General features: G+C 46.5%; 1 pseudogene; it reads right to left on the bottom strand.

The window, feature by feature from the left end:
- Positions 1 to 5,442: 5,442 nt before the first annotated feature.
- On the bottom strand, positions 5,443 to 25,166 carry LOC123056036 (uncharacterized; annotated as a pseudogene).
- Positions 25,167 to 26,114: the final 948 nt, after the last annotated feature.

The following is a 26,114-nucleotide window of genomic DNA, read 5'->3' as shown; positions in this document are numbered from 1 at the left end:
ACTTTCCGTAGCTATAATTCGATAGACTTTCCGTAGCTCAGTACTGCTGATCGTTGACGCCCGCAACTGTACTTACGGCTGTACTTGTGAAAAGAGATAGAGCCGTCTCGCTATGACTCAAAGATGGTCAAAAAGCTAATAGATGGGCCACAAAAGGTAGAGGAGAGGGGGTAAGAAGAGTAGACTTACTACTGGATACAAGATAGGGTATACAGCTAAAAGGGTGAGATAGAGGAATGAAATGAGCCAGTGAAACGGTCCACGACCACAAGTATTGAGCTATAACCATAAAACTTGGGGAGTGCCTCAAGAAAATCCATTGAAATAGAAGACCCAGGTTGTAATGGAACAGACAAAGGTTGAAGAAGACCAGCAGGAAGGGTGTGCTCACTCTTGTTGAGTTGACACACATTACAGTGAAGAACAAACTTGGAGGGAGAAAAAGAAACCAGAAGGGACCCATTGTTTCTGTGCAAGTCGAACAATGATGGAAAAGCATCCAGTATGTAGCCGACATATGCCAACAACCCAAATGCACATATGCTAGTTAAGTTGAAACTCCTAAATTAAAGCGCAAGCAACAAAACTACTTTTTTGAAGGCGCGGAGCGTTGAAGAAGAGCATAGCTCGATTAACACAACTAGGGGCAATATGGTTCATTTTCCTAGAACACCACAACAAATGTCCCTACCAGCTGTTGCCAGTGAAGCTGAAACCATGGCTACCCCTCAACAAGCCTCTAGCTCTTATCCTAGGCCTGAACCGCCTGAACCTCCAATTACCGTACCATTGGTACTGAATACGACCACCACTCACACCTATTCCAGACCTTTAAACCCCTGACCACCTAGACCTCTAGTAGCAAAGCAACTAAAAGACCCAATCACAAAAATAACCCTCTCTATCCCCCTCAAAACCTTGGCACGAACACTTGTTTCCAGCCACCTATGGCCTTCCTCACAGCTCAAAACATGATAATATTAGACCTAATCCTGCACCTCCACCACCACAACCAAGACCCAATTCAATACCAAATATCCAATTTTCCCAACCAATACTTTTGCCCTATGCTGGAAATTCCATGAAACCAGAAGTGCCAATATATACTTACCTTAACCAACCGCTTCCAACTCAACAGCATGACCCGTACCAATACCTGCAAGAACAAAGGCCGCAAAATCAATATCAATATGGGCAGCAGATACATCAACCTCCTAGAGTTTATTTTCCAATATTTGAAGGGGCCAGGTCTTGGATACAAAAGTGTGAACATTACTTTTCGGTGTACCAAGTTACGGATTGGTACAAGGTAGAACTTTCGGCTATGCACCTTAGGGGGAGAGCTGAAAGCTGGTACAACAGTTTCTTAGTGAATAGGGGACAAGTATCTTGGCAAGAGTGAATTCAAGAGATTGTAGAGAGGTTTGAGGTAAGAAATGTGGTTGGTGTAGTTGATGAGTTTAATCACTTGAGGCAAAGAGGAAGCCTAGAAGAGTACAAGTCACACACAATTGGCAGAATTGAGGGCTGCCATGTTGAGGTGCAATCCCTATTACGATGACAACCTTTTTCGACAAAGTTTTCTTGGGGGGTATTGTAAATAGAGATAGATGTTTCGTCCGGCTCTGAGAAACAATTCGGCAACCCCGCTCTTCCCTTTGCCTCTTCCACATCTATTTTTGAAACTTGATTCGGTTGAGTTTGAAGCAAGGATCTAATCAGATAACGCTTTGTTCTCCAATGAATGGAGGTGGAATAATTTATTGAGATAGAGAAAGCTACATCTCGACTTTATTTAAACGAAAGAAAAAGGTTAGTCCTGCTCCTAGACTTCCAATTCCAAGTAGTAGTAACGGAAAGGAACAGGTTTAGGAGAACTTTTTTTATGTCTTTCTTATAGCGATCGCTGAAAGTCAGTCAATGCCCTGGCTTCAATGAATGAAGACCGATGGGCTACGAAGTGGAGATGATGTCGTCGTGTCATTGCTCGTGATGTCTTCACCAGGATTTGACTTACCAATGTGAAAGGTACCGTGCCAGTGGTTCTATCATTTAGATAGAGAGTGATCTTTCCTTCTTGTCGAAGAAAGATATGACGTTGGGAAGGGAAAGGGAGTAGAAACGTTTTCGTAGCCTTGGGGCGAAGGGCTGAGAGTTCCGTGATCCAGTTCTTTGAGCATACATAGGTTGAGGATGGAACTCCTATAGCAATCGATGTGGAAAAAGGCAACAGCCGAGAAAAGCAGAAAAAGCGAGTGAGATCTTGACTTTCTATTATCATACAACATAGAAGTATTTAATCAAATCAGAAAGAGCCCTGGGATTTGACCAAAACGGCATAATTGAAAGCTCTCGTCTCAGTCGCTCGCCTAAGAAAAGGTACCGGGTTGCTCCGTGATGACGAATAAGCAACCCAGCCCAATCCTTGCTTTCATAGAAAAAGGTGAATTTACTCGAATATTCGTTCAATGACTCAATATTTAGTAATCAAATCATGCGTTTGTTAGATCATTTAGTGATAAATAAAACGAGAATAAAGAGAGAGTCCTCACCTCAATATCGACAACAATGACCTGGCAAGTGAAGTAAAGTAAAAGCAAAGTAGAGCCCGGTTGATGTCAAACGTTTTCAAATCTTACCCACCATATCCATTCATGCACGTTACTAGATGAAAAGTAAAAAATAAAGCAATGATGGTTTTTATCAGAGCCACTTTACAACCGGTTTAGCAACTTCTTCATGCCCCTACGAACGAAATATTTGGAGTTTGACAACTGGTTGACGCCGGTTGATACTCGAATGAATATATCGCCGGTAGATACTTGCTTTTCTAATGAGGTAGACACTTTTGCATGTTAAGGTTTCCACTTCAAACCATCCAGATTTACACTTCAATTTCTCGTTGTTGACACGGTTTACACTTGACTTCATTCAAACTGACACTTATGTATCTATCTAGGCGGGCGGGCACTTAACCAAACTCAGGTTGACACAAACTATACAAAAGTCTTAATTAGGGTGTTTTTTTCCGATCAACCCGAAACTCCGAACAGAACCGACCCTGACTAGACCTTTTCCCAAGCAACTCCGAATACTGGAAAATATGAATGAAATTCGATAAGAGAAATCAGAGCATGTTTCTAAATTTGTGATAACTACTTATTTATGAGTGAGAAATGCTTCATGCGAGCACCCTTGGCGGCCTGCTTTTGAGACAGGGAGGCCATGCTCGTATCTATGCTTTTCATCATTGGTCTGGTCTACTCGTACCCCACCCCACAAGGTACATCTTCGACTACCGTGCTTCTTATCTTGACGCTATACATTCAGTTCAGTCAGTCCCAGAGACTTATCCTTCAGAAAAAGGTAATCCACCCATATTGGACTTTTCTTCACCTGGCCTCGCGGATTCAATACCGAATTCTCTTCGCATACCGGCCTGCTAATTCCGGGATTAGCTGTTCTCAATGACTGGTGGATGCCTCTTTTCTACCTTAGAAATCGTTTTTTTATGTACCTTCTCCCTCTCTACACCTTTTTTCCGCCTCGCCGCCCAGAAAGACCTATAGAAGAAGGAAGAATTCAATCCGTATACTCCAAGCGCCGTAACTATCGCACTTTCCAAGCAACCCTCCAATGAAGAAAGTGCAATTGAAACAATCAAGAACGGAAAAATAATTAGACTCCCTCGTCAATTGTTTGGATTGGAATTAGGCTCCTCTACTCTAGTCGTCCTCTTCTATTTCGGGCAGTAGCTCAGCCCGTTCCGGGCCTTCCTTTACTGAATCTATTAGTAGTTGCACTTTTCGACATATGCCTTTATTTAGGCATTGGTTGTAGGCATCCCCTTCTCTTCAAGGAATTTCTGCGCCCGGTTCCTGATCAAGTGTTGGAAAAACCGGAATATGATGCTTTCTACTTCAGCAGTAGGGTTGGCCTGAAGCCAGCCCATAGAATAGATACGGGCGTGTTCTACACAGGAGTTCTTGTAGAACATGTTCCAATCAAACCTCTTTCCCTTCGTCTCCGGTTTTCAATACGAACAAGTGTCATCCTCTTCTCCCATCGTTTGGATGGAATACCCACGTGGAGCTGACCTTCACTTTTCAGAGACAGGGGCAAGCCGATAATTTGTAGCCTCCCTGGTTGTTTTCTGGAAATTTCAGTAGAAGTGAAGCCCTGTAGGAGCTCCCTAAGGACTCTAGCTAAGACCTTTTTGAGACCCTGGGTGACTCGCGTGGACTTATCCCCTCTCGGTAAGCCGAAGACCATATCGTCTGCGTAGCGTGCGTAATAGAAGACTACGGCCCCATCCTCTCGGACCATTACCCTTTCAAGCTTGGCATCCAATATATGGAGATAGCAGTGAATGAGGACAGGTTCAATCGGGCTTCCGAGCGGTATTCCTCGCTTCTGGCACGTGTAACTCTTACCTTTTCTATCTACGTGTGGTTTTCATGAAAACCTATTTTATCAACCTATGGACTCCTTTCAATGACAGAGTCTTTGGAGCAAATTGGTTCAGGATTCTAAGGTTAGAAAAGAGTTACCACTCAAGGGAGGAACAGGATATGTGGAAGGCTATCCTGGTGGCTCAAGACTGACCGGTATACCTGGACCAGTCTATATTGAGCCATATTCATCAATTCGTCAGGCAATTTGGCCTCACACAATGTATCCCTGTTCCACCAGACGCTTAATCAACCCTGGAACACAAGAGAACCCTTCTTATCGAAGAGAATTGCGTATTAAACAGATGAGAGAAATAGCCCTAAATATGTGCATCGAGTAAGTCATTACCTTCTATTCGATCTCCAGTATCGCTCATCAAGTACTTGATCAGATTCCTCTTTTTTCTTGCAATTGCAAAGTGGTGGAAAAAATTTGTATTTCGGTCACCATGTCGTAGCCAATTGGCTCTGCCCCGCTGGAGCCATGCTACTTCTTCTTGTTCAAACAGGTTCTCGAGCAGCAGTCAAATTGACTTCCCCTGCTTGAGCGTAATGCCCGCCCCTGGTGTGGTGGAAAAAGCCTCGTTTTCTATTCCTTTTAAAGCTGCTGATGCGAGCTACCGAACAAACAAGATTAGTACAAAAAGCCACAACTAGCACTAGCTTTCGTGATTGCTTCTTTCTACCTTTCTCACTCCGGTAATTGCTCCTTCTCCAAAATATCACTACGGACAAGATGAGCTAATAGAAAAAGTTAGGGCAACAGATGATAGCGACTCGCCAGACTCGAACTGGCATAGGCGGATCGGATCAAACGAAATTAGCCTTTCTTCCATCAACAGGAATCGCTTTGATTTCGCAGTTCAAGAGGATGGTGGGGGCAACCTCTCTACATCTGCGGGCCGGTAGGCCAGCCAACTAACTCTTCAAATGAAGAACTGATTACTCCACATCTATGAACCTATCATTCCCCGCCCTTGCCCATTATTTCTTTTTGTATCACGCTAGGACTTTGCCTCTTTTTTGGAGGAAAAATATGGAAGTAGAATCTCCTCTCTTTTAGAGGCGTCTTCCAAATCCAATTTCAGATCAATGAGGTCTTTCAGAGAGCCGCTGCTCTTTCCATGAAATTCTAGGATCTCTTCGATCCTATGCGCAAAAGCAAGGTGTGAGCCCGCGACCCCTCGATCGCTCTCAGAGTCAATCGGCCCAAACCGGGTTATGAGCTCAACGAAAAAAAACTATTTTGTGAAATTGCCTGCAAAACCGCCTTGCGAGCGTTAGCGTCAGCGTCAGCGCCATCTCCCGATGGATATTTTTTGCGCATCTCCAATAGCGCCTTGGCCCTATTTTCTTCTTCGTCTATTGGGGAAGAAGAAGAGGTGGAGTAGCAGGCGGATCTCATCCCTCCTGCGGACTTCCCCGTACTCAAAGTGACTCTGAGAGATTGCGCTTCTCTACTAATCGCATTCTGTTCAAGAATCACTGTTTTCATGATCGAATGACGAAATAGATATACGAACTGTATAGGATCATTCGCTGGGATGGGATAAGTGATTCTTTTATAGGATTCCCATGGGATCGTAGAATCAACTAAGGATGGAATAGGTATTTGTGATCGATCAGCTTCCAGTATGACCGAAGACTTTCTATCTGCATTCAGAATAACCACACAATCAGGTTGTTGGTTCAACCCAAAATTGATCTTCTTCTTTCTTGAACGGAATTTTTTTTTGCAAAAGAATTGGTCAAAAACGCCCCGTTCTTCCATTGAGAATCATCGAAACAATGAGAATTCACATATCTTAAATAGCTTCTTAAATAGCTCGCCATTTCTTCTGTTATCTCATAAATAAATAAATGATTGGTCTTTAAAAAGAAGGAACGACATTTTTGACGACTGGGAGATCCTATAAAATGAAGAGCGTTTCGTAAACAAATCAGTGTCTTGTCTGAATCCAGAATAGCAATTCCATTTCTTGAACCACGGATATAGACTTTGAAATGGTGATCAGCTACCCGACGGCCGAGATGTGCATTCGTACAAGAACAAGTCCAATCACACATCCACTAGACCAACAAACACACAAGATCCACAAGGTACATGAACAATCAAAGGGAAACAAGATACATTGTAGAGTTCATCCCAAATCCTATGAAGGAGGCTTGATGATCCTAAGATGGGGATCCTTCCCCAAGAGGAGGCCTTGGTATCCACAAGTGGATCTTCTGCCTTAGGAGGTCATGATCTCCATGAGGAGGAAGATGAGCAAAGCTCTCTCTTTGTCTATCAAATACATTCCTATCCTCTAAATGAGCTAGGTGGGAGGTACTTATAGTCTAGGGACGAAATAGAGGGAGAGGGGGATACAAAGGTCCAAAATGACCCTGAAAACACACACACTCTCGGAGGGGTCCGGGCACCCGGACCGGTCAGTGGCCGGGGCAGCAGGTGGACCGGGCACCTGGGGGCTCCATGCTCGGCCACCCGGGGTGGCACCAGGCGGCTGGAGGGAGTAGGCCGGGCACCCGGGGGTGAGAGCCCGGGCACGCGGGGCGAGCTGGGCCGGACTGGGCGGCAGGGCCGAGCACCCGGGCCAGGCAGGGGGCCGGCTGGAGGAGGGGCCGGGCACCCGGTGGTTGGTGGCCCGGGCACCCGGGGTGGCGGTGGCAGCTCCCAGCGAGGGCCGGGCACCCGGGGCCAGTTGGCCGGGCACCCGGGGCGCTTAGGGGCGCCACCCAGGCAGTGGGCAAAGGCCCAGGCACCCGGGGCATGTAGGGCCGGGCACCCGGGGGGTCCAGCGCCTCCGTGTCTTCGCGCTTTGGCCGCTCTCCTTCCTTCTCCTTCTTCTCGGTTGCTTGTGGCTTCCTCCTAGCTTCTTCACGATCATGTCCTTGGTACCTAAGAATGCACAATGTATCCATTTGAGGTAGAACCCGACTCTCGTGTGAATCCGAATGAAACTCAAAGAGGAAAGAGTTCACCTCGGTTCCGACGTCGCGTGCGTGAGCTCTCGTCGTAGGTCCTCTCCATGCTTGCGGTGGCGGTGTGACGTCCATGGGGATGGTCGAGGGATGCTCCGCATCATCTCCCCCCCCTTGGGAGATATCCGTCCACGGATCATGATCTTCATCACCATGGTAACGAGATGGCGTCGCCGTGTAGAAGTGGACAACCACCAAGCACTTGTCATGTGGAAGCGCGAAATGGTCACTCTCCACTGTCGCACCGTCTTGTAATTCCTTCAAAAGGAGCAAAGATAACAAGCACTTGTAAAAACAAATGTGGTTGACATTAAAGGAAAACCAAGCATTCAAGAGGTGATTCACCCAACAAGTGTTGTCATCGAGCATAGCATACGGTTTGACAGAGAAGTGTGTCATGTCATTTAAGCATATAAATGGAGCACAATCAAGGACATCATGGAAACAAGCATGTAAATGGGAGGTGGAGATGCAAATATGTTTGACAAGAGAACAAGCATCAACCTCAAGATCATAGCAAGCACGCATAAGACTCTCAATGAATGGTCTATGGTAGGCATAAGAGTCATTCGCAACACCGAAAGAAATGAAATGTCTAAACACGTGGGGCAAGTGCAAGACAATCCAAGCATAATGTGCATATGGTGTGGTGAAGATAATGGGGCACTCAACACAATTGATATAGCAATTTTGCAACATGTGCGAGGCAATCAAATCATTCAAGCTAATAGTGCAAAGATGCAACATGCTATAGGAAATCATGGCAATCATGTCATGTGAGCAAATAATAGATATAGGAAATGCACATGACATATTGCAAGCACGAGCACAAAGCAAGATCATAGTATCATCATAGGCATGGGGCACATAGCAAACATGGCAATAACAAGCAATGTCTCCACCAAGCTTGCAAATACACATACACGTCGTAGAATTAATCATCATGTGTAATGCAAAGCATGGGTCACAAATGCATGGCAAAGGCATAGGAATAAGCATATCATGCAAAGTGAACATGGCAAGATGGGCATATAATATGTAATGGACGATAACCCATAACCATGTGAGAGCCATGTAGAAGAAATGCGCGAAGTCTTTGCGCGAAGAGAGCGGTGGGAAAGGCAATCCATGTGATCCCAAGTCATTGTTGCTCTCCAGAGCTTGTTTTGTCAACTCATGGGATTGTGAGGTTGACAAGTATTCATGGGTACCTACACAAAAGAGACACGAACCAAAGAAAGTGTGTGCGTGGTAAATGTACACATCATCCATCATGATGTGTATGTGCATGTGTGAGTTAGCACAAGATAAGTATCGCTGAAAGAAATTTGATGCATGGTATAAGAACATGTCATCCATCATGAAAGAATAGTTGTTATGTATAACATGATTGGGATGCAAATCTAGCATACAAGTATATGGCATATCAATAGCATTTTCATTCATGGGGAGCATATGGTGCACACAAGTAGTGGGATCATGCAATGGATAGGATGAATCAAAATCTCCTAATATGTAGGAGGAGACTATGGGGGTCTCCTCATGAGCAATAGTGGAAACATCACATGGAGAATATTGACAACATCCAAAACAATGCATATTTGGAACAATGTGATCATGGCATGGCATAGTAGATGAATTGCGCAAATCATGTAAAGGAAGCATGGCAATATCATCGCAAGAAAAGCAAATGCCAATAACCATGGTCTTGTCATCTATGCCATATGTGCAAATTGGGTTTATGTTGATGGCATATGCATAGTCACTATGAAGAGATTGCAAATATGACATATTGTTGATCTCATGCATAGCATATGACAAGTCAAGCGGATTGTCAAACATGATGTGACCGAAAGAATTAACACAAGAAATCCTATGTAACAAGTCATCACAACTAATAGACTCCTCATGGCAATCATCAAACTCATCATAAATGGGTAAATCATCGCAAGGCATCTTCGCCTTTGGACGTACGACATCTTCGCCTACCTCTGATGAGTACACCTACATCGGCCTTCATCCACGACGACGGTGACGAGATGATCGAGCATGGGATTTCCCCTTCGGTCATGGAGGAGAGTGATGATGTGCCATCTTTGGCCTTCATCCACGACGAGAGCGATGATGTGCCATCTTCGGCCTTCATCCACGGCGAGAGTGATGATGTGCCATCTTCGGCCTTCATCCACGGCGACGACGACGAGATGGTTGAGCATGGGATTTTCCCTTCGACCACGGCGACGTATGATGAGTTGAGTGACTTGTGCCACCATATTGAGAGTGAGAGTGACTTCACCACTAGCCCTATATATGACGAGTTTCACCCATTCCCATGTGAGGAGAGCCACCAACACCACCACTTGAGTGATTTGAGTGCCTCCACCATATGTGAGATTGAGTGCACCTACATTGAGGGAGTGAGTGAGCCACCACCACATAGAGAGAGTGAGGTCATTTCGATTTCTAACAACTTAACCTCGACCTCTATGGTGTCTTCTCATTTGGTGCTAGGTCCCATTTATGATGACGCGCTGATTCGCGACGACTTCGTTCTTCCTATGGACAAGACGATGACCATGGTGGACTATGATGCACCCCCCACATGGTTCCATCACGATGATGACGTTGACCACGCTTTGGCCTTTGCCACCTCACCTACACCACTTAAGTGGAACGACAAAGGTAACAAAGGTGAAGGTGATGCTCTTGTCCCACTAGTGGACGTTCTTGACATTGATTGCTTGCATGATGTTGCTCCACCTATTGTCATGTTTCATGCTAGTTCGACTTCCCCATGCGATGATTTACCCATTTATGATGAGTTTGATGATTGCCATGAGGAGTCTATTAGTTGTGATGAATTGTTACATAGGATTTCTTGTGTTAATTCTTTCGGTCACATCATGTCTGACAATCCGCTTGACTTGTCATATGCTATGCATGAGATCAACAATATGTCATATTTGCAATCTCTTCATAGTGACTATGCATATGCAATCAACATAAACCCAATTTGCACATATGGCATAGATGACAAGCCCATGGTTATTGGCATTTGCTTTTCTTGCGATGATATTACCATGCTTCCTTTACATGATTTGGGCAATTCATCTACTATGCCATGCCATGATCACATTGTTCCAAATATGCATTGTTTTGGATGTTGTCAATATTCTCCATGTGATGTTTCCACTATTGCTCATTAGGAGACCCCCATAGTTTCCTCCTACATATTAGGATATTTTGATTCATCCTATCCATTGCATGATCCCACTACTTGTGTGCACCATATGCTTCCCATGAATGAAAATGCTATTGATATGCCATATACTTGTATGCTAGATTTGCATCCCAATCATGTTATACATAACAACTATTCTTTCATGATGGATGACATGTTCTTATACCATGCATCAAATTTCTTTCAGCGATACTTATCTTGTGCTAACTCACACATGCACATACACATCATGATGGATGATGTGTACATTTAACACGCACACACTTTCTTTGGTTCGTGTCTCTTTTGTGTAGGTACCCATGAATACTTGTCAACCTCACAATCCCATGAGTTGACAAAACAAGCTCTGGAGAGCAACGATGACTTGGGATCACATGGATTGCCTTTCCCACCGCTCTCTTTGCGCAAAGACTTCGCGCATTTCTTCTACATGGCTCTCATATGGTTATGGGTTATCGTCCATTACATCTTGTATGCCCATCTTGCCATGTTCACTTTACATGATATGCTCATTCCTATGCCTTTGCCATGCATTTGTGACCCATGCTTTGCATTACACATGATGATTGATTCTACTACTTGTATGTGTACTTGCAAGCTTGGTGGAGATATTGCTTGTTATTGCCATGTTTGCTTTGTGATCGATTCCTACGATGATACTATGATCTTGCATTGTGCTCGTGCTCGCGATATGTCATGTGCATTTCCTATATCTATTATTTGCTCACATGACATGATTGCCATGACTTCCTCTAGTGTGTTGCATCTTCGCTCCACTAGTTTGCATGACTTGATTGCTCTTATTCTTTCTCATGTTGCATCCAATTCTTGGATTACTTGCTACTATCAAATGTTTGGTTGCAACAATGTCATTACATCACATATGCCTATGCCTACTATCCGCTCTCATGACTTGATTGCCTCGCACATGTTGCAAAATTGCTATATCCTTTGTATTGAGTGCCTCACTTTCTTCACCACACCATATGCACAGTATGCTTGGATTGTCTTGCACTTGCCCCATGTGTTTAGACATTTCATTTCTCTTGGTGTTGTGGATAACTCTCATGCCTACCATAGACCATTCATTGAGAGTCTTATGCATGCTTGCTATGGGCTTGAGGTAGATGCTTATTCTCATGTCCAACATATTAGCACCTTTCCCTCACCTTTGCATGATTGTTTCCATGATGCTTTTCCACGTGCTAAATTTATGTGCTTACATGCTATGCCACACTCCCTTGTCAAACCATATGCTATGCTTGATGACGACACTTGTTTGGTGAATCACCTCTTGAATGCTTGGTGTTGCACTAACGCTAACCACATTCGTTTTTCCAAGTGTTTGTTGTTCTTGCTCCTTTTGAAGGTATTACAAGATGGTGCGACATTGGAGAGTGACCATTTCGAGCATCCACATGACAAGTGCTTGGTGGTTGTCCACTTCTCCACGGGGCCGCCACCTCGTTACCATGGTGATGAGGATCACGATCCGTGGACGGATCTCTCCCAAGGGGGGTGAGATGATGCGGAGCATCCCTCGACCATCACCATGGACGTCACACCACCACCGCAAGGATGGAGAAGACCGATGACAAGAGCACACGCACGTGCCACCGAAACCGAGGTTGACTCCTTCCTCTTCAAATTCCATTCGAGTTCACACGAGAATCGGGTTCTACCTTCAATGGAAACATTATTCACTCTTAGGTGCCAAGAAGGTGTTCGTGAGAAGGAGAGGACGGAGGCTCGAGCGACCACGAAGCAAGGGAAAGGAGAGGAGAAGGAGAAGAAGGAAGGGCCACAGCCCCGGGACCCCCCCGGGTGCCCGGCTACCTTGGCCCGAGTGCCCGGCCATAGCCTGGGTGGCGCCCCAGCCGGCCCCGGGTGCCCGGCCCCTCCACCTGGACCTTGCCCAGCCGCCCCGGGTGCCCGGCCAACTGGCCCCGGGTGCCCTGCCTGCCACTTGGGCCGCGCCCAGCTCGCCCCAGGTGCCCGGGTGGAAGTGGGCTAATTTGGGGGGTTTCGGGCACCCGGGGGTGGAGGGTGCGGGTGCCCGGGGTGGACCGGGGCAAACAGCCCGGGGGTGCGGGCACCCGGGGGTTGAGGTGCGGGCACCCGGTGGTGTCGGGTTTGGGCGGAAAAATTGGGGGAAATGCAAGATTGCGTGGATTTCGTGGTGGGAAGGGTGGGGATTGTTGGGGAGGGGCTAGATCCACTTGCCAAACATCAAATCCATGGACCAAAACAACCAAATCTCACAAGATCCAACAAATTGCAAGAAAAAAATTTGGGGCTATTTTTGTGGTGAATTTTCGAATTTGGACGAAAAACACCAAAATCAAGCTAGCAAATGGGGGGATGGGACTCCAAGATGTGAATCAACCTTGCTCATGATACCAAGATGTTGTAGGGTGAAACCCTAGAGGGTATCTTTTCACACTTGGAGGGGGAAAAGGAGGAAGAACACTCAAGAACACAAGGCACAAAACTCAAACAAACCCAATATCACATCCACTAGAGTAGCATACAAGAGATCCACAAGATTACATGAACAATTCAAGGAAAATAGCACTAGGATAAAGTTCTTCCCACTAGGTGAGGTCTTGAAATCCAAGAGGATCTTCCCCAAGAAGGAGGGCTTGATCTCGAAGAGGAGCTACTCCTAGAGGAGGTCAAGATCTCCAAGAGGAGGAAGATGAGCAAAGCCCTCTTTGTGTTCTAAAATACTTTGCTATCCTCTAAATGAGCTAGGTGGGAGGTACTTATAGTCTAGGGACGAAATAGAGGGAGAGGGGGATACAAAGGTCCAAAATGACCCTGAAAACGCACACACTCTCGGAAGGGTCCGGGCACCCGGGGCAAAGGGGACCGGGCACCCGGACCGGTCAGTGGCCGGGGCAGCAGGTGGACCGGGCACCCGGGGGCTCCATGCCCGGGCACCCGGGGTGGCTCCAGGCGGCTGGAGGAGTAGGCCGGGCACCCAGGGGGTGAGAGCCCAGGCACCCGGGGCGAGCTGGGCTATACCGGGCGGCAGGCCGGGCACCCGGGGCCATGAGGCCGGGCACCTAGGCCAGGCAGGGGGCCGGCTGGAGGAGGGGCCGGGCACCCGGGGGTTGGTGGCCCGGGCACCCGGGCTGGTGGTGGCAGCTCCCAGCGTGGGCTGGGCACCAGGGGCCAGTTGGCCGGGCACCCGGGGCGCTCAGGGGCGCCACCCAGGCAGTGGCCAAAGGCCCGGGCACCCGGGGCATGTAGGGCCGGGCACCCGGGGGGGTCCAGCGCCTCGGTGTCTTCGCGCTTTGGCCGCTCTCCTTCCTTCTCCTTCTTCTCGGTTGCTTGTGGCTTCCTCCTAGCTTCTTCATGATCATGTCCTTGGTACCTAAGAATGGACAATGTATCCATTTGAGGTAGAACCCGACTCTCGTGTGAATCCGAATGAAACTCAAAGAGGAAAGAGTTCACCTCGGTTCCGACGTCGCGTGCGTGAGCTCTCGTCGTAGGTCCTCTCCATGCTTGCGGTGGCGGTGTGACGTCCATGGGGATGGTCGAGGGATGCTCCGCATCATCTCCGCCCCCCTTGGGAGAGATCCGTCCACGAATCGTGATCTTCATCACCATGGTAACGAGATGGCGTCGCCGTGTAGAAGTGGACAACCACCAAGCACTTGTCATGTGGAAGCGCGAAATGGTCACTCTCCAATGTCACACTGTCTTGTAATTCCTTCAAAAGGAGCAAAGATAACAAGCACTTGGAAAAACAAATGTGGTTGGCATTAAAGCAAAACCAAGCATTAAAGAGGTGATTCACCCAACATGTGTTGTCATCAAGCATAGCATAAGGTTTGACAAAGAAGTGTGTCATGGCATTTAAGCATATAAATGGAGCACAATCAAGGACATCATGGAAACAAGCATGTAAATGGGAGGTGGAGATGCAAATATGTTTGACAAGAGAACAAGCATCAACCTCAAGATCATAGCAAGCACGCATAAGACTCTCAATGAATGGTCTATGGTAGGCATAAGAGTCATTCGCAACACCGAAAGAAATGAAATGTCTAAACACGTGGGGCAAGTGCAAGACAATCCAAGCATAATGTGCATATGGTGTGGTGAAGATAGTGGGGCACTCAACACAATTGATATAGCAATTTTGCAACATGTGCGAGGCAATCAAATCATTCAAGCTAGTAGTGCAAAGATGCAACATGCTATAGGAAATCATGGCAATCATGTCATGTGAGCAAATAATAGATATAGGAAATGCACATGACATATCGCAAGCGCGAGCACAAAGCAAGATCAGAGTATCATCATAGGCATGGGGCACATAGCAAACATGGCAATAACAAGCAATGTCTCCACCAAGCTTGAAATACACATACACGTAGTAGAATTAATCATCATGTGTAATGAAAAGCATGGGTCACAAATGCATGGCAAACGCATAGGAATGAGCATATCATGCAAAGTGAACATGGCAAGATGGGCATATAATATGTAATGGACGATAACCTATAACCATGTGAGAGCCATGTAGAAGGAATGCGCGAAGTCTTTGCGCGAAGAGAGCGGTGGGAAAGGCAAACCACGGGATCCCAAGTCATCATTGCTCTCTAGAGCTCGTTTTGTCAACTCATGGGATTGTGAGGTTGACAAGTATTCAAGGGTACCTACACAAAAGAGACACAAACCAAAGAAATTGTGTGTGTGGTAAATGTACACATCATCCATCATGATGTGTATGTGCATGTGTGAGTTAGCACAAGATAAGCATCGCTCAAAGAAATTTGATGCATGGTATAAGAACATGTCATCCATCATGAAAGAATAGTTGTTATGTATAACATGATTGGGATGCAAATCTAGCATACAAGTATATGCCATATCAATAGCATTTTCATTCATGGGGAGCATATGGTGCACACAAGTAGTGGGATCATGCAATGGATAGGATGAATCAAAATCTCCTAATATGTAGGAGGAGACTATGGGGGTCTCCTCATGAGCAATAGTGTAGACATCACATGGAGAATATTGACAACATCCAAAACAATGCATATTTGGAACAATGTGATCATGGCATGGCATAGTAGATGAATTGCGCAAATCATGTAAAGGAAGCATGGCAATATCATCGCAAGAAAAGCACATGCCAATAACCATGGGCTTGTCATCTATGCCATATGTGCAAATTGGGTTTATGTTGATGGCATATGCAGTCACTATGAAGAGATTGCAAATATGACATATTGTTGATCTCATGCATAGCATATGACAAGTCAAGCGGATTGTCAAACATGATGTGACCGAAAGAATTAACACAAGAAATCCTATGTAACAAGTCATCACAACTAATAGACTCCTCATGGCAATCATCAAACTCATCATAAATGGGAAATCATCGCATGGGGAAGTCGTACTAGCATGAAGCATGACAATAGGTGGAGCAACATCATGCAAGCAATCAATGTCAAGAACGTCCACTAGTGGGACAAGAGCATCACCTTCACCTATGTTACCTTTGTCGTTCCACTCAAATGGTGTAGGTGAGGTGGCAAAGGCCAAAGCGTGGTCAACGTCATCATCGTGATGGAACCATGTGGGGGGTGCATCATAGTCCACCATGGCCATCGTCTTGTCCATAGGAAGGACGAAGTCGTCGCGGATCGGCGCATCATCATATATGGGACCTAGCACCACATGAGAAGACACAATAGAGGTAGAGGTTAAGTTGTTAGAAATCAAAATGACCTCACTCTCTCTATGTGGTGGTGGCTCACTCACTCCCTCAAGGTAGGTGCACTTAATGTCACATATGGTGGAGTCACTCGTCTCACTCAAGTAGTGGGAGTTGTGGCTCTCCTCACATGGGAAGTGTCACAACTCATCATATATGGGGCTAGTGGTGAAGTCACTCTCACTCTCAATATGGTGGCACAAGTCACTCAAGTCATCATACGTCACCGTGGTCGAAGGGAAAATCCAATGCTCAACCATCTCGTCGTCGTCGCCGTGGATGAAGGTCGAATATGGCACATCATCACTCTCCTCGTGGATGAAGGCCGAAGATGGCACATCATCACTCTTGTCGTGGATGAAGGCCGAAGATGGCACATCCAAAGGCCAAGATGCCTTGATAACTCTTGGCGAAGATGCCGAAGTTGTGTAGTCGTAGCTCCGTCTTATTGGTGCTTGTCTCGTGGTCTTCTCTTGTACTCATGAAGTTTGGCCGTAGCTTGATGTAAAGCTTTTTGGGACTTGTAGGTGTACGCATCGCGAGCATCTTCATCTGGATGGTGTTGTAGTGCTTGAGCTCAATGACATTCTGAAGATTGGCCACTTGAGTGTCGCCGCCTTGAAGCTGACGAAGGGGAAGAAGACTTGTAGTTGGCCATCATGTCTCGTACTTGATCCCTTTGTTCGGCCAACTTGGAGTCGAGGTAGTCCCTTATCCTTGCGTCGTTTTGGCGAATGTCGATGGCGAGTCGCTCAATGCCTTGCATTGCTCGTTGTAGTCCGAAGATGAACGTTTTGGTGATGTAGTTGTTCATGTTGTCGTTGTCGTGGAAGACCGAAGATGAAATGCCTTGCCTAACCATCACAAGACTCGAGCAAATGTGAGTAGGAAATGAGATAAACAATACCAAGTTACCTTTTCCCAAAGTTGAGGATGTATCCCGTTTCACTCAATGTGAGATGAAAGAATAGTGGAATTGGTACCGGACTTGTTCACTCACACCTACACAAGTAAGGCTTATGGTGGAGCTCGGTGAGGATAGTGGCACAAAAATTTGATGCAAAATGTTAGCAAGAGTCAATAATGTTAGAAAAGATTCACAAATTGGCAAGTGAAACAAGTAGACCAATAGCAATATGTGGCACACGGAAACACACACGGATAGATAAATGGGGTCGTGCAACCAAGGAATGAGCACAAAATGTGGAATCCAAGGAAAACGCTCATGTTGCACAACTCAAGAGAGACGCTAGCACGATTGCTCAATAGGCAGATACGACACTTGTCCACAACCTAGAAGATGCAAAATGTATCAAGTTTCTATCCCAAGTATGCTATGTCTATGATGTTCCCGGTGTTTCGCACACGATGATCCAAGATGATCAATATGGTAGTATGGTATGCAATGTGGTGATGCTATGGCTCTTGCTTGCAAGCTCTTTGCTCTCTTTTCCTTTTTGCTTAACAGCTTATTCTCTCTTTTTTTTTATATGGCCACTATGCGAAATGCACACACCAAGATAGCAATTTTGTATATGCGGGAACAATCTTGTGACACAAGTGATGATATGATGATACCAATATGATACCAATATGATATGGTATGTATGCAATGGGAGGTACGGATCACTAATGTGCACAAGTAACGTTGCCGGCAATACTCAAAGGCTAGTCTCGATAGGCAAGTGATGCAAAATGGGCTAAGGGGTTAACAGTGTAATGGCAAAAACGTACAAAGATGGGATACCACAATACCAAGATGATATAAAGGTTACCGTTCTTGCTTACGGTTAGGGTGTCAAAATGGCGAAGTGGTCGATGTCGAAGATGACCTCGTGGTGATGATGAGTGGCAGTGTTCTTGATGTAGATACCAAGATGATGTAGACCCGTCCCTAAGTAGCCGAAACACCTTAGGAAACGGTAAAAACCGCAAACTCAAAATCTCCAAAGGCAAATGTCAAATGGTGGTAGCGGAAAGCGTGGGTGGTTCCGGAGTTAGCAATGCGGAAGTGGTGGTTGTGGTTGATGACGAAGCGACCGTCCCTAAGTAGCCGAGACACCTTAGGAGACTCAAGTCACCACTCAAGCAACCACAAATGCTATATGGATCGAAAATGGGTTAGGTTGCGGAAAGCTATGGTAGTTTTGCGGGTGATGGGGTGGATGGCACTATGCAAAGATGCCAAAATGCCAAATTTTTGAGTCAAATGGTGTTGGAACCTATCTAGATGGATGGGGGATGTCAATAGCTACTCAACGAGCTAAAGAACGCGAAATCGGACTCCGGGAGTGAAAGTTATGGCCAAAACGGTAAAGTGCACGCGGCTGATTCTGGGGGGTGCGGGTGCCCGGTGGTGGAAGGTGCGGGCACCCGGGGTGGTCCGAGGCAAACAGCCCGGGGGTGCGGGTGCTGGGGGTTTGGGGTGCGGGCACCCGGGGCGGTCAGCGGGGGTGGGCGGGGGGTCCGGGTGCCCGGGGTTTGAGGTCCGGGTGCCCGGGGATGTCGGATTTGGGCGGAAAATCGTGGGAAGATGGAAGAAATTGATGGATTTCGTGGAGGGAAAGGTGGAGATGGATGGGGGAATGCTAGATCCACTTGAAACCAAGCAAATCCATGGATCAAATCCAACAAAATCTCATCAAACCAACAAATCACAAAAAAATTGGGGCTATTTTTGGTGGGGAAATTTTCGAATTTGGGGAAGAACACAACAAAATTAGGCTAGAGAACAAGAAGGGGGGCTCCAATTTTGTGAGAAACCATGGCTCATGATACCAAGATGTTGTAGGGTGGAACCCTAAGTGAAGATCTTTCACGAATTGGAGGGGGAATCCCCAAGAACAAGATGAACACAAGAGAGAAAACAAGAGGAACACTCAAGAACAAGTCCAATCACACATCCACTAGACCAACAAACACACAAGATCCAGAAGGTACATGAACAATCAAAGGGAAACAAGATACATGGTAGAGTTCATCCCAAATCCTATGAAGGAGATGAGGGCTTGAGGAATCCCTTAGGATCTTCTCCAAAGGAGGCCTTGTACTCCAATGGAGTCTACTCTCTCAAGAGGAATCCCACAAGGTGAGGTACATGAGCTAAGAATAGATCTTGATGTACATTTGCGGGAAAGGGCATCCACCACAACATTCTCTTTGCCCTTAATGTACTTGATCACATAGGGGAAAGATTCAATAAATTTACTCCATTTAGCATGTCATTTATTCAACTTGTCTTGGCCTTTAAGGTACTTAAGTGTCTCATGATCGGTATGTATGACAAACTCATGCGGTCTAAGATAATGTTCCCAGGTATGCAACACATGCACGAGAGCATACAATTCTTTATCATAGATGGGATAGTTAAGTTGAGCACCGGAGAGTTTTTCACTAAAGTATGCAATAGCTCGCTTTTCTTGCATCAAAACTCCACCAATTCCATTACCACTTGCATCACAATGAACCTCAAAAGTTTTGTCAAAGTTAGGTAAAGCAAGAATCGGAGCATGAGTAAGCAAAGATTTGAGCTCATCAAAAGCGGTAGATTGCAACGGTCCCCAAACAAAAGGAGCATTTTTCTTACTCAAGGCATGCAAAGGGGCGGCTATAGTGCTAAAATCCTTCACAAAGCGACGATAGAAAGCCGCAAGGCCAAGAAAACTTCGCACTTGTTGCAAATTGGTGGGTTGTGGCCAAGTTTTAATTGCTTCAATTTTAGACTCGTCAACATGGAAACCCTTTGAGGAAACAACAAAACCCAAGAAAACAAGCTTGACAACACCAAAAGTGCACTTTTCATGTTTGCATAGAGATGTTCCTTCCGAAGAGTTTGCAAAACAGCCCGAACATGTTTAAGATGATCTTTGATGGATTTGCTAAAAACAAGTGTATCATCGAAGTAGACCACAACAAACACTCCAATGTAAGGACAAAGCACAAAATGCATAAGACGCATGAAAGTACCGGGACCTTCCGATAAACCCATAGGCATAACCAACCACTCGTACAAGCCAAATTTGGTTTTGAAAGCGGTTTTCCATTCATCACCCTCTTGTATGCGAATTTGATAGTAACCACTTTTAAGATCAATTTTGGAGAAAATAGTGGCACCGCTAAGTTCATCTAGCATATCGTCAAGTCGAGGTATGGGGTGCCTATAACGAACGGTGAGAGCATTGATGGGTCTACAATCGGAGCACATGCGAAAAGTACCATCTTGCTTGGGCACAAGTATAACCGGAACGGCACAAGGGCTTAAGCTTTCACGTACATGACCGTTGTCGATGAGTTGTTGTACTTGCCGTTGGATCTCCTTAGTTTCTTCGGGGTTGGCGCGGTAGGGAGCCTTGTTCGGAAGAGGAGCGCCGGGGATGAGGTCGATCCTATGTTCAATGCCACGTAGAAGAGGAAGACCGGGAGGTAGCTCATCGGGAAAGACATCCTCGAATTTTTGCAACAAGTTAGAAAACACTAGAGGAAGAGGATTAGGATCGTTAGTTTTTGTCACCTCATCCTTGCATAGGAGGAGAAAGTGGATGACACTCGATGGGTTCTCACACACTTCTCGCATCTCTCTTTTTGTGGCTAGGAGGACTAAGTTTTTCTCTCTTGGCGAAGAGGCGCTCAATTTTGGCTTGTGGCTCTCACTTTGTTTTTGGTGGTTCACTCTCTCACTAGGATCTCCTCGATGGGTGGAAGCTTGCTTATCGGCGATCACTTGGCTTGGTGACATTGGTCGAAGCACATATTCCTTGCCTTTCATCTTGAAGCTGTAGTGGTTGGTTCGTCCGTTGTGTATGACTCCGCGGTCGAATTGCCAAGGCCTCCCCAAGAGGAGATGGCACACGGACATCGGGACCACGTCGCACTCCAAGGTGTCCTCGTAGGCGCCGATCTTGAAAGAAACTTGCACCGTATGCTCCACTTGAATAGTGCTGGAGTCGCTTAACCATTGCACCTTGTAGGGGCGAGGGTGCTTCTTCTTGACCAATTGCAGCTTGGAACATAGCTCTTCACTTGCCAAGTTGTGACAACTTCCTCCGTCGATGATGACTTTGACGGAACGCCCATTGATGTCGGCCTTTGTGTGGAAGATGTGGCACCGTTGGTCTTCGTCTTGGTGGTGTTGAAGCGTCAAGACCTTGGAGACCACGAGAGAAGGACTTGAATCGTTGCCGCAAAACACTTGGTCATCTTCATCTTCGTTCACGCGCCGATGCATGGCCACGTGCTCAACGGCTTCCATTTCTTCTTCACTCATCGAGTCGTATGTGCCATCATCATTGAAGATCATTGTACGCTTGTTGGTGCATTCGAAGGACTTGTGTCCTCGGCCACCACATGTGAAGCACTTGAATGAACTTGTCTTGACGGTGTCGGTTGGTGGCGCCGAAGATGAGGAAGACTTGGGCTTGTAGGTGCTTGCCGGAGGACGAGTTGAGGAGGGCGTAGCTTGCTTGGAACTTGACTTGTCGCCGGTACTTGGTGACGCTCTAGTTGAGGTAGGAGGTACCGAAGTCGCGGGAGCTTGAGAGTAGGAGCCGTAGGACTTGGACGAGTACTTGGCGTATTTGAAGTCGTCTTGGACTTGTCGCTCGGCCTTGGTCGCTTGATGAACTAGCTGTTGGGGAACGTAGTAATTTCAAAAACTTTCCTACGAACACACAAGATCATGGTGATGCATAGCAACGAGAGAGGAGAGTGTTGTCCACGTACCCTCGTAGACCAAAAGCGGAAGCGTTAACACAATGCGGTTGATGTAGTCGTACGTCTTCATAATCCGACCGATCAAGTACCGAACGCACGGCACCTCCGAGTTCAGCACACGTTCAGCTCGATGATGTCCCTCGAACTCCGATCCAGCCGAGTGTTGAGGGAGAGTTTCGTCAGCACGACGGCGTGGTGACGATGATGATGTTCTACCGACGCAGGGCTTCGCCTAAGCTCCGCAACGATATTATTGAGGTGTAATATGGTGGAGGGGGGCACCGCACACGGCTAAAATATCGTATATCAATTGTGTGTCTATGGGGTGCCCCCCTGCCCCCGTATATAAAGGAGCAAGGGGGAGGCCGCCGGCCAAGGAGGATGGCGCGCCAAGGGGGGAGTCCTACTCCCACCGGGAGTAGGACTCCTCCTTTCCTTGTTGGAATAGGAGAAGGGAAGGGAGAAGGAGAAAGAAGGAAGGGGGCGCCCCCCCTCCCTAGTCCAATTCGGACTAGTCCATGGGGAGGGGTGCGGGCACCCTTTGGAGCCTTTCTCTCCTTTCCCGTATGGCCCATTAAGGCCCAATACGAATTCCCGTAACTCTCCGGTACTCCGAAAAATACCCGAATCACTCGGAACCTTTCCGAAGTCTGAATATAGTCGTCCAATATATCGATCTTTACGTCTCGGCCATTTCGAGACTCCTCGTCATGTCCCCGATCTCATCCGGGACTCGGAACTCCTTCGGTACATCAAAACACATAAACTCATAATATAACCGTCATCGTAACGTTAAGCGTGCGGACCCTACGGGTTCGAGAACTATGTAGACATGACCGAGACACCTCTCCGGTCAATAACCAATAGCGGAACCTGGATGCTCATATTGGCTCCCACATATTCTACGAAGATCTTTATCGGTCAAACCGCATAACAACATACATTGTTCCCTTTGTCATCGGTATGTTACTTGCCCGAGATTCGATCGTCGGTATCTCAATACCTAGTTCAATCTCGTTACCGGCAAGTCTCTTTACTCGTTCCGTAATACATCATCCCGCAACTAGCTCATTAGTTGCAATGCTTGCAAGGCTTATAGTGATGTGCATTACTGAGTGGGCCCAGAGATACCTCTCCGACAATTGGAGTCACAAATCCTAATCTCGAAATACGCCAACCCAACAAGTACCTTCGGAGACACCTGTAGAGCACCTTTATATTCACCCAGTTACGTTGTGACATTTGGTAGCACACAAAGTGTTCCTCCGGTAAACGGGAGTTGCATAATCTCATAGTCATAGGAACATGTATAAGTCATGAAGAAAGCAATAGCAACATACTAAATGATCGAGTGCTAAGCTAACGGAATGGGTCAAGTCAATCACATCATTCTCCTAATGATGTGATCCCATTAATCAAATGACAACTCATGTCAATGGCTAGGAAACATAACCATCTTTGATCAACGAGCTAGTCAAGTAGAGGCATACTAGTGACACTCTGTTTGTCTATGTATTCACACATGTATCAAGTTTCCGGTTAATACAATTCTAGCATGAATAATAAACATTTATCATGATATAAGGAAATAAATAATAACTTTATTATTGCCTCTAGGGCATATTTCCTTCACTAGCTCGAGAAGGTTTGAGTATGGTTGGAAATCGGCAATCCGCTTGATTGGGTGGTTGAGGTCGTTCAAGAAGCGTGCCATTGTTTGCTCGTCGTCTTCCTTGACATTGGCTCGTATCATGGCAATCTCCATTTCTTGGTAGTATTCTTCCACCGTCTTTGTGCCTTGTTTGAGGAGTTGCAACTTCTTGAAGAGATCACGGGTGTAGTGTGTAGGCACGAAACGAGCTCTCATGACATCCTTCATCGCCGTCCAAGTTGTGATTGGTGGTTCGCCTCTTGTACGTCGTCGCTCAATCACTTGTTCCCACCAAATGAGAATGTAGTCTTGGAACTCGAGGGAGGCCATGGCGATCTTCTTTTCCTCGTCGTAGTTGTGAAGACGTAATATCTTGTCCACCTTCAAGGCCCATGAGAGATACTCTTCGGGATCATTGCTTCCGGAGAACTTGGGCATGGTGAACTTGAGCTTGCCGTAGCGGAGTTCTTCATCGAAGTAGCGGTTTTGATGTCGCTCTTGCCGGGGAGGAAGGTCCTCAAATGCTCGTTCCTCGAGATGTCGCTCTTGGCGTGGAGGAGGGTCTTGAAGCACTTGTTCCGCTTGGTGACGTTCTTGTCTTGGAGGAGGACGAGGGATATGCGCTTGGTTGCGCCTTTCTTGTTGCTCTTCGCGTCTCGCGGCTTCTTCTTGTATCTCTTGATGAAGAGCTTCATCTTGTTCACGTGCTTCCCGACCGCGTTGGGCAACGGCCCATGTGGAGCCTCGTAGTGCATCGAGGGCCGCTTGAGCTTGAACTTCACGCCGTAGTTGTTGTTGTCGAAGTGCTTCAGCATCTTGCTCCTCTTGGTGTAGGCGCGCTCGTTCCTCTTGTTCTTGACGGATGGCGTCTTCGTCTTAATGTTGTTGCCGTGGAACTTGTGGAGGCATTTGCTCTTGCTCCCTTGGTAGTTGCGCTTGTTGTCGCGCCCTTTCACATGCTCGAACTCGGTCTTGTAAGCCATTGCCATGGAATGGGTTTTCTTGAGCATGGCGATCTTGGGGAGCATCACGTAGCGGGACTCGAGCTCGGGGAGGACTTGTATCATAAGATGAGTAGTCCGAAGAGTGTCGAGTTGAGCAGTGGCTTGAGTGGCGCCGTCTTGTTGAAGTAGACGAGGAAGGCAGGTGTTGCACGATCATGTTGCGGAGCTCTTCCATTTGTGTAGTGAACTTTCCGTCGATGTAGTCGCGGTTCCTTGCTTCCGCTTGACGAACGTCGGCGGCGAGTCGGTCGAGGCGTTCACCCAAGGCCTCATTTTCTTGATGGAGAGCTCTTTGCGCGATGAAGAAGTGGTTCTTGGTGACGAAGTCATTATCACCATCTTGCTCCACGAAAAGCGGGTTCACCGACGAACTTGGCCTATCCATCATAACCGAGTGGGGTGAGTAGGAAAGTGAGAGAACAATACCGAAGTTACCTTTTCCGAGGATTGAGGATGTAACAAGTGTCACTCAATGTAATGCCTCAATAGTAGAATTGGAATCGGGTTTGTTTCTCACACCTACAAGTAAAAGGCTTATGGAGGAGCTCGGTTAGGATGGTGGCAAAAATTTCAAGCAAATGTTAGTCAAGATATTGATAAGGTTGAGAAGGTTCACAAAAATGCAAGTAAAGCAAATAGATCAAAGCCAAGAGTATCACTAGGAACACACACACGGAAGATAGATGGGATCCGCACAACCAAGTGGTGAGCTCAAAATGTGTGACCACGGAAAATGCTCTTGTTGTGCGAATACTAGAGAGACGCTAGCTCGATTGCTCAAATGGGCGAGATACGCATGTGCACCAACCTATAAGAGAAACGTGTCGTCTTCAATCCCGACTATGCTATGTATCCGGTGACCAAGATGATATGCAAAATGGCTCAATGTTATTGCTTATAAGCTCTTTGTGTCTCCTCTTTTTGCTTAAATGCTTGTCTTTTCTCTTTTTTCGATGCTTGATACTCGAGCCAAGTATGATATGAGACAAGTATGTAAGATATGCACGGGAGAGACTTATGGCACTAAGATGATAACAAGATCACTACGGTGCACAATAGCGTGGCCCGGCAATTCTCAACTCGCTAGTCTCGATGGGTAAGCAACGCAAAAGGCTCGGGCTATCAATGCAAAAGCAAAGGTAAGGAGTAAGTGTCGTCGAGGTTACCGTCCGTTCTTACGGTTAGCGGTGAAGATGACTCCGAGATGATGATGAATGGCGGTGATGTCGATGTGACACGTTCCTAAGTAGCCGAAACACCTTAGGAAACAAAAAGCACAACTCAAAATCGGTCAAATGCGGAAGGTGGGTATTTTTGGGTTGATTTTTGGATG

Source organism: Triticum aestivum, chromosome 2D, assembly GCF_018294505.1.
Source record: "Triticum aestivum cultivar Chinese Spring chromosome 2D, IWGSC CS RefSeq v2.1, whole genome shotgun sequence".
NCBI lineage: Eukaryota > Viridiplantae > Streptophyta > Magnoliopsida > Poales > Poaceae > Triticum > Triticum aestivum.
Note: the sequence above shows the minus strand (reverse complement) of the source record. Positions and strands in the feature narration are given on the sequence as shown.